Source organism: Phragmites australis, chromosome 5 (assembly GCF_958298935.1).
Source record: "Phragmites australis chromosome 5, lpPhrAust1.1, whole genome shotgun sequence".
In the NCBI taxonomy this organism is placed as follows: Eukaryota; Viridiplantae; Streptophyta; class Magnoliopsida; order Poales; family Poaceae; genus Phragmites; species Phragmites australis.
The window spans coordinates 14,350,271-14,358,165 of NC_084925.1; the positions used below are offsets into that span (position 1 = coordinate 14,350,271).

The 7,895-nt window shown below is 43.4% G+C and overlaps 1 long non-coding RNA gene across 1 annotated transcript; it reads left to right on the forward strand.

Annotated features, from left to right (window-relative positions):
* The first annotated feature begins 305 nt into the window (after positions 1-305).
* LOC133917476 (uncharacterized) lies at positions 306-1,828 on the forward strand. The gene is made up of 3 exons (XR_009909678.1): positions 306-365; positions 743-833; positions 1,281-1,828. It is a non-coding gene; the product is annotated as an uncharacterized LOC133917476 (long non-coding RNA).
* The last annotated feature ends 6,067 nt before the right edge of the window (positions 1,829-7,895 follow it).

The window sequence follows — 7,895 nt, forward strand, 5'->3', positions numbered from 1 at the left end:
ATAAAGGAGAAACATGAAATGAAGAATGAAACTCATATGAGAAATAAAGTGTAACAGCTCCAGAAGGCTGATAACGGTACTCATGCAATCCACGAGTGTACCTGCATGGTAATGTGGCATCCCTCTGTGGTAGCCGTGCTGATCTAGGTAAGAGTTGGAGCTTTTAGTTTGTTAGGAGATAAATTGTAAGAGACAAAATTCATTCGTTGCATTGGTCGAGATAACAGAGCACTAGCTGTCTTTATCAGAATCAGACAGATCTATTTAAGGCTGAGGAGACCTGGCCGTTATTCTTAAGCAAGAATGGGTTGAAGAGGTCCTCGGTCTCCTTCCATGCTGTTCTAACTCCAAGTCTATTTATTACTGTAAGTGCAATTCTAACTCCAGACATCGCCCTCGGTCTCCTTCCATGCTGTTCACCCAGTGATGTACTAGGTACATAACATAGCCACTCAACAGTATAGGAACAATCTGGTCTGAAAGCCTAACTATCTCGGACACCTCTACCAAGATATACAAGATTATACTCTCGTTGATGTAATAGATAAGGAAATGGCTCAAAAGGCGGATCTCGAACAACCAAATGTTAGCCGGTGGTAGGTATTGTCAAGACCGTGACCTCATCACGTGACTAGGCAAGCCTCATGCGACCAGCCCCTTGGTTGCAGAGCAAAATCTTGTTACTCACCTAATCAGTCAAGTCTTATTTAATGTTACTCACTTGAGTATTTTCTGTCCCTAGGCACTCAATTTCGGCAAGGCATGATCGTGGGGCGGCGTAGTGTTGCACTGACTTATCTCGTAGCATTTAATATCATGGGATGGTCTGATAGGTAAGTGTCATGTTGTTTGGTGATGGTACAGGGCGTGCATAACGACCAAAGTGGGGTGCGTTCTTACCCATTGTCATGATGAGCTAGGAATAGCTAGGCTTTGTCAGACGTAGGTATGTCACCTATTTTGGCACCATCTGTTTGTATGAACATCTTTTCGCCTGGTATATAAAGGGGTTGTGAGATCATGTGATGAAAAATTGGTTTGAATAATGAAATTGGCAGAGTAAAGTGATTTAGCATATTGATATTAGGATGATGTTCGCGAGTTGTTAAGATATTGCTTATATATGTTTGGATAGCATAAATGGTTTGATGCACTATCAGAAGTTGGGTATGCTTATGTTAGCATGATGGTTTTTCTTAGAGTTTGCGTAGTGTTGTGTGAACTGATCTTGAGTCAAGTCAGGAAGGACTTATGCTTGTACTCATTTGATTCATGTGCAGGTGTTGCTCAAACGCGAATGTGATCGATGACAGATCGACGAACTAGGTTCAGGGAGGAACTGAGGTTCGGCGACTAGGTTTAGGAGGAACTGAGGTCATGGTGATCGAGGATGTCATGCAGGACATTCAAGCTGGAAGAACAATACATATGGAGATAAGGTTTTGCGATGGACACCGGAGGTGATATGATCATTAGAGGACGTGAAAAATAATTCGTGTTCGAGTCAGAGCAGTCACGAGGGAGTCATATGGTGGCTAGACTTGAGACAAGAGTTAGTGTTAGAGACGGACTCTAAGTTGGTTACAGACATGCATGTATGCATGGGAGATGTTGCATGCATGATTACGTGAGAGTTGTTGGCTAATTATCTTAATTAGCGGAACTTATTTGTCCTCTTGTGATTAGAGGAGGATAGAGACCAAGTTGAATACGACTTAAAGTTGTAGTTCGATTCGATCACGTTTGTGCGTGTGGCTATCCAATAAATAGAGAGGTTTGTTTTATTGGGTGGACAACGCAGCAAAGAGAAAGATTGAGAAATCCTAGAGAAGGCTGTTTTGGGATTTTGTGAAAATCCTTATTGGATGCTTTGGAGAGGCATCTTGTAAACTCCTATATGCAATGAAAATCAAGTTTCATAAGTTGATGAGTTGCTGATTCGGAATTTTATCTATATTCTATATTCTGCATGCTTGGTTTTGATTTTCGATAGTTTTGTGTTTTTGTCGAGTTTTATTTTGGTTTAATCCATCCAAAATCTTGCTAGAATATTTAGTGTTTGATCTAAGAAAAATTTTAGTGGCCTTGGTTTGATCTCGAGTAGCTTTTTAGTCAACTCAACTAGGTTTCAATCTACTCAATTCTATGTGATTCAGTCTGCTTCAACTAGGCATAATTCTAGATCCACATATCTGATTGACTTGATTATTGTTTTTACTAGAGCATGTGCAATTTGTTTTGAGTGAAATACGAGTTTAAATCGATTTTCGATTTGGGTGAGTTAATCTTTGAATTTTGTTTTCATAATCATTCAACCCCCCCCCCCCCCCTCTAATCGGGTATTTTGCATATATTCAATCATACAATTAGTATCAGAGCCTTAATCATTTCTAATTGATCTTAATCAGTAATGAGAAATATGGCTTCAGATAGGTATTTCACAAAACCTTGTGTTTTCGATGGAGTTGATTTTTGGTTCTGGAAGGCAAAGATGGAGGCCTACATCTAATCACAAGTCTTTGCAATTGGGAAAAGGGTCTACAATCCATATGTGATTCCAAAGAATAATGAAGTGACAACACAAAATATACCTACCGTCTAGGCAAATAGCAAGGCAAGGATCTTGATCATCTAAGGCTTGGGAATGAGCGACTTCGACGAAACAAAGGGTATAACTGAGATTACCTAACAGGCAACTGAACCTCTAATACCACTTGATGCGCATTTGTCTGATCTTCCGAAGTTAATATGATAAGTTGATTGGTGGAGTTTCAATGTTGATGATCCAAAGGCTCTAACCAAGACAGATCAAGAACCCTCGCAACCACTACACCACTACTCTGTGGTTATTAACCGTACCAAGACACGATTGACCTCACCAAGAAGGCTTTTCCTTCAAGCGAATCAAGAACACAAGCAAGAACAGGTAGATGCAATCTGAATATTGCTAATTACCAATGAAATGCTCGAGTTGGGGTTCCACAAACCGAACAAGCGGCGAAACTGTATAAAACAGAATAATCTAAGTAAAATCAAAGCCTAAACTATGAAGGCTATTGTGTATATATAGGTGGGATGTGAGGAGGTCAACCTAGGGTTGTGCAGTCATGGAAAGAGGCGTGCACAACCTGGACTCTGACTCTGACACGATTACAAGACCCAACTAGGTCCCAAATAGTGGTGCAGCTCCTTATTTCTTTGACTCTAACTAAACTATAAGTAATATTTAGTCGAGCTCTTATCCATTAGAAATAGGTCGTTGTAAGCTTTCCAGAATATCCAAGATTTCCTAAAACGGACTTCGTATGAGAGAGTTATGCCCGTTTTACTGACACGTTGTCCTGTGACTTGACAACGACCGCGACTAGAGCTCAGCCTCGAGTCCGAGTAGACTTGGCCTTCGAGGGGTAACGTCCAGGTAAGGTTGTGGCGCTTCTCCCACATTCCTAAGAAATAAAACATCACAAGAATTTAATAGAAATAAATCCAAGGAAGCATGAACAGCAAGGAACAAGTTCACCTGGTGGTTTAATTGTTGGACACGTGCTCTTGTAATTATACCTTGTATGATTTGAGGAATATTAATAGTATTGATCGTATCTGAAAGAGTCATGGGCTCATCATCCTCCCCCTCTTGAATTAGAGTCGTTCTCGAATCAAGCACATCTTCTTCTCCCAAGTATGGCAATACATCTCATACCTTGACGGTTGAAGTTTAATCGGTCCCGTTATCATGCATCAAAGGCGTCTTGTTCTTGCTTCAAAATTTCATCATCTGCAACAAACTCCTCTTGCTCATGGTCTATGCCACGAGGATCCACACGCCCATGGTTTGGTGGTTGATTAACCACTCGATCAAATCGTGTATTGTGCATGGCGATACTATCATTAAGTCATTGCAATGTAGTGTTTGTCTCCGCATGCTTCTTATCAAAGTCGTCAATAATAGCTTGTCGATGATCATTCAACACCATTGTAAGTTATTCCCTCAAAACACACTCCTGTGCATCCGATGCTTCTCGTGCCATGGTTAGTCGAAGATAGACAATGAAAGATAAATTATCCCTATCGACTACTAGGTGGTGGAGGTGGAGTCACTCTCAAGCGTCTTACCACGCTGTTGCAAGTGTTCTTACCAATCACCGCAGTTGGCACAACCGATAGCTGGTTCGTAATACCTTATCGGGTGCGAGTGAGGTAGTTGCAAGGGGAGAAACCGTTCTGATCAAGAGAAGGTGTATCTTGGATAGGCAATATTTAGTAGCAAGGAATGCCAATAATTATCAGATTAGCAAAGCTCATTAAAAGTCTATAGTACTCATCACAGTTGCTAGATCGAACACGTTCCTAGAATTAGCTCAAGCAAGCCGGAAACTATAACACATATGAGCACAATGGAACAAAATTCGCAATGCAAACTCATTCTTTTTTTTTTTGAATCATGTGTCTTTTTTTTTGCACTCTTTGCTTCTTATTTTTTTGCACTATTTGCTTCTTGCTTGCTTTTGTTTTGGGAATGTGACATAAACTCAAAAACTCTTCTACTGCGTCTTCTAACACAAGTGAGGTAAGTGGGTCACAAACTTTTTCCAGAGAGCAGGGGTATAAAGGTAATAAAACTCTCTCTCTCTCTCTCTCTCTCTCTCTCTCTCTCTCTCTCTCTCTCTCAGAACTTTAGCTACCTCTATTTTGGCTATGGATTGGTACTAGAACTTTGTCGGACAATGCTCGATATGAAGGGTGTATGGAGGTGTCCGAGAGCAGCCAGAAATAGATATACTCGACTGGACTATGGAGGAAAAATCGAATGGATAGTCGAATTCGAAAGGATAGTCGAATCCAACTAGTGGTCAAATCCAAAGAGGTGGTCGAAAATGACTAGTGATAGAACCTGAGTAGATGGTCGACTCGATTAGTGGTCGAACTTGAGTAGATGGTTGAAGCGACTAGTGGTCGAATACGACTTGATGGTAGACTCGACAAGTGGTTGAACTCAAGTAGATGGTTAAAGCAACTAGTGATCAAACTCGAGTAGACGGTTGCAGTGACTAGTGGTCAAACACGACTTGATGGTCGACTCGACTAGTGGTCGAACTCGAGTAGATGGTTAAAGCAACTAGTGGTCGAACACGACTTAATGGTCGACTCGACTAGTGGTCAAGCTCGAGTAGATGGCTAAGCAACTAGTGGTCAAACATGAGTTGATGGTTGAGTTGATTAGAGACACAATCTCGGCTATAGCAAACAAGGGCAGGCTGAGATACACGATGACTAAACAATAAGACTCGACACTAGAAACTAGATCACGATGACTCGACCAGCAACAAAGACACTGACAATGGACTCAAACTCAACAACAAAAATACTAAAAAAATTGCGAAGGCACAAAGTGGTTTGGATAGCAGAAAAACTAAGATCTAAATATTTTTGTAGGGCAATTTTCTGGACTCTAGGTAATGGAAAACGACGAAACAAAGGGGATAACTGAGATTACCTAACGGGCAACCAAACCTCTGATACCACTTGATGCACGTTTGTCCAATCTTCTGAAGGTAATATGATAAGTAGATTGGTGGAGTTTCGACGTTGATGATCCAAAGGCTCTAACCAAGACAGATCAAGAACCCTCACAACCACTACATCACTACTCTGTGGTTATAAACCGTGCCAAGACGCGATTGACCTCGCCAAGAAAGCTTTTCCTGCAAGCAAATCGAGAACACAAGAAAGGACAGGTAGATGCAATATGAATATTGCTAATTATGAAGGAAGTGCTCAAGTTGGGGTTCCACAAACCGAATAAGCGGTGAACTATATAAAATAGAATAATCTAAGTAAAACTCAAGCTTAAACTAAGAAGGCTATTATGTATATATAGGGGGGACGTGAGGAGGTCAACCTAGCATTGTGCAGCCGTGAAAAGAGGCATGCACAACCTAAACTCTGACTCTGACATGATTACAAGACCCAACTAGGTCAAAAATAGTGGCGCAGCTCCTTATTTCTTTGACTCTAACTAAACTATAAGAAATATTTGGTCGAGCTCTTATCCATTGGAAATGGCTCGTCATAAGCTTTCCATAATATCCAAAATTGCCCTAAATAGACTTCATATGAGAGAGTTATGCCCGTTTAATTGATGTGTCGTCCTACGACTTGACCATGACCATGACCATGACCACGACTAGAGCTCAGCCTCGAGTTCGAGTAGACTTGGCCTTCGAGGGGTGACATATGGGTAAGGTTTTTGTGCTTCTCTCACATTTCTAAGTAATAAAACATCACAAGAATTTAGTAGCAATCCATCCAAGGAAGCATGAATAGCAAGGAATGAGTTCACCTAGTGGTTTAATTGTCACGTACGTGCTCTTGTAATTGGACTTTGCATGATTTAAGAAATATTAATAATATTGATTGTATCTGAAGGAGCCATGGGCTCATCAGCTCCCCCCCCCCTCATGATGTCTCACTACTCCGTTGTTAGCGGCTCGACTACGGGGCCATGACCCCACGGAAAACTTGCATACTGCGCAAGTATTGCTTAGCCACCCGCCGGTGGCGGTACCGGAGGGATCACTGGTAGAACCATGGCTACGCGATCTCACCCTCTTCGTAGAGACCACCCAGCACCAAACCGTAGCATCCGTAACCCTGTCCACCATAAGGGATGATCAAGATGGTGGCCAGCAGGGTTCACAGTGGGCTCCGTGGCAGGAGGAAACCAGGGCTCCCTTAGTGGCAGAGAGTACGATGAGACCCCCCACAGCACCAGGACAGTCCACTTGTGTAACTCACTTTGCCACCGTGACCACGATGATGTAATCTGGGGTCAGAGGGCCACCCGAAAATAGAGGATCACGCTAGGCAAGAGCAAGAAAAGGACTAGCAGCCCTGTCACTCACCTTCCCCTCATGGGGACGTGTCAAACTCCTCCGTCCCCTCGCCAGGGCCATGAGACCATTGACTCTTTCCCCAAGCACGTGCAGCGGCCCAACGTCGAGTGTCTCCCCATGGGATAGGGTGCAACGCTTTCTCTGCTGGCTACGAGGGATGCACCGGCCGAACAAGTTTTGGCCGGTCCTAGCCAATAAATACAACGACTGAATCAACCAGGAGGAGTTCCTATAGCTCTACACCACCATGGTGCAGGCCGTGGGAGGCGACAGGAAGGTCACGACAAACTACTTCCTGACCACCTTGCTGCTTCAACACGGTCCTAGCTGATGAACCTCCCCCGTGGGTCAGTTCGGTCCTGGGAAGACTTGTGTGACCAGCTTGTCACCACCTTTCATGGGACCTACACCAAACCAAGGGTCGAGGATGACCTGTATCAGGTCAGGCATTGGCATGGTGAGCTGCAGCGAGACTACATTCGACATTTCACTGAATGCTGGAATACCATTCCTAAGATCACATGTGAGTTCGTGGTCATAGCGTTCCGAAGGGGGTCAAAGACCAGAAGATGGTTGAAAAGCTAGCCACCAAAGAAGTCTAAAGCACCACCGATCTCTTCGAGCTTGCAGACAAATGCGTGTCATCCACTGAGACCCGAGAGCGCTAGATCAGCGTGAAGTTACAGCCGACCTCCGACAAGCTTGCTTCTTCCATAGGGGTCGGCCGGAAAGAGAAAAATAAAAACAAGTGCAAGGCTGGACCGCCCGATGTCATGGCTGTTGAGCAAACTAGCCAAACGCACCCATGCTTTGAGAAGAAGGATAGGAAGAAGGGAAGAACCTACTTCCCAATCGACCATACTGACACCCACAAGTTGACCAAATGCAAGGTCATGCGAGGCATCATTGAATAGGAGCTTAGGGAACGCAAGACCAGGCGCAATGACGATAGTGAGGATGGGGCCAACACCGACTAGTCGACTCTGAGCTTCGAGCAGGCCA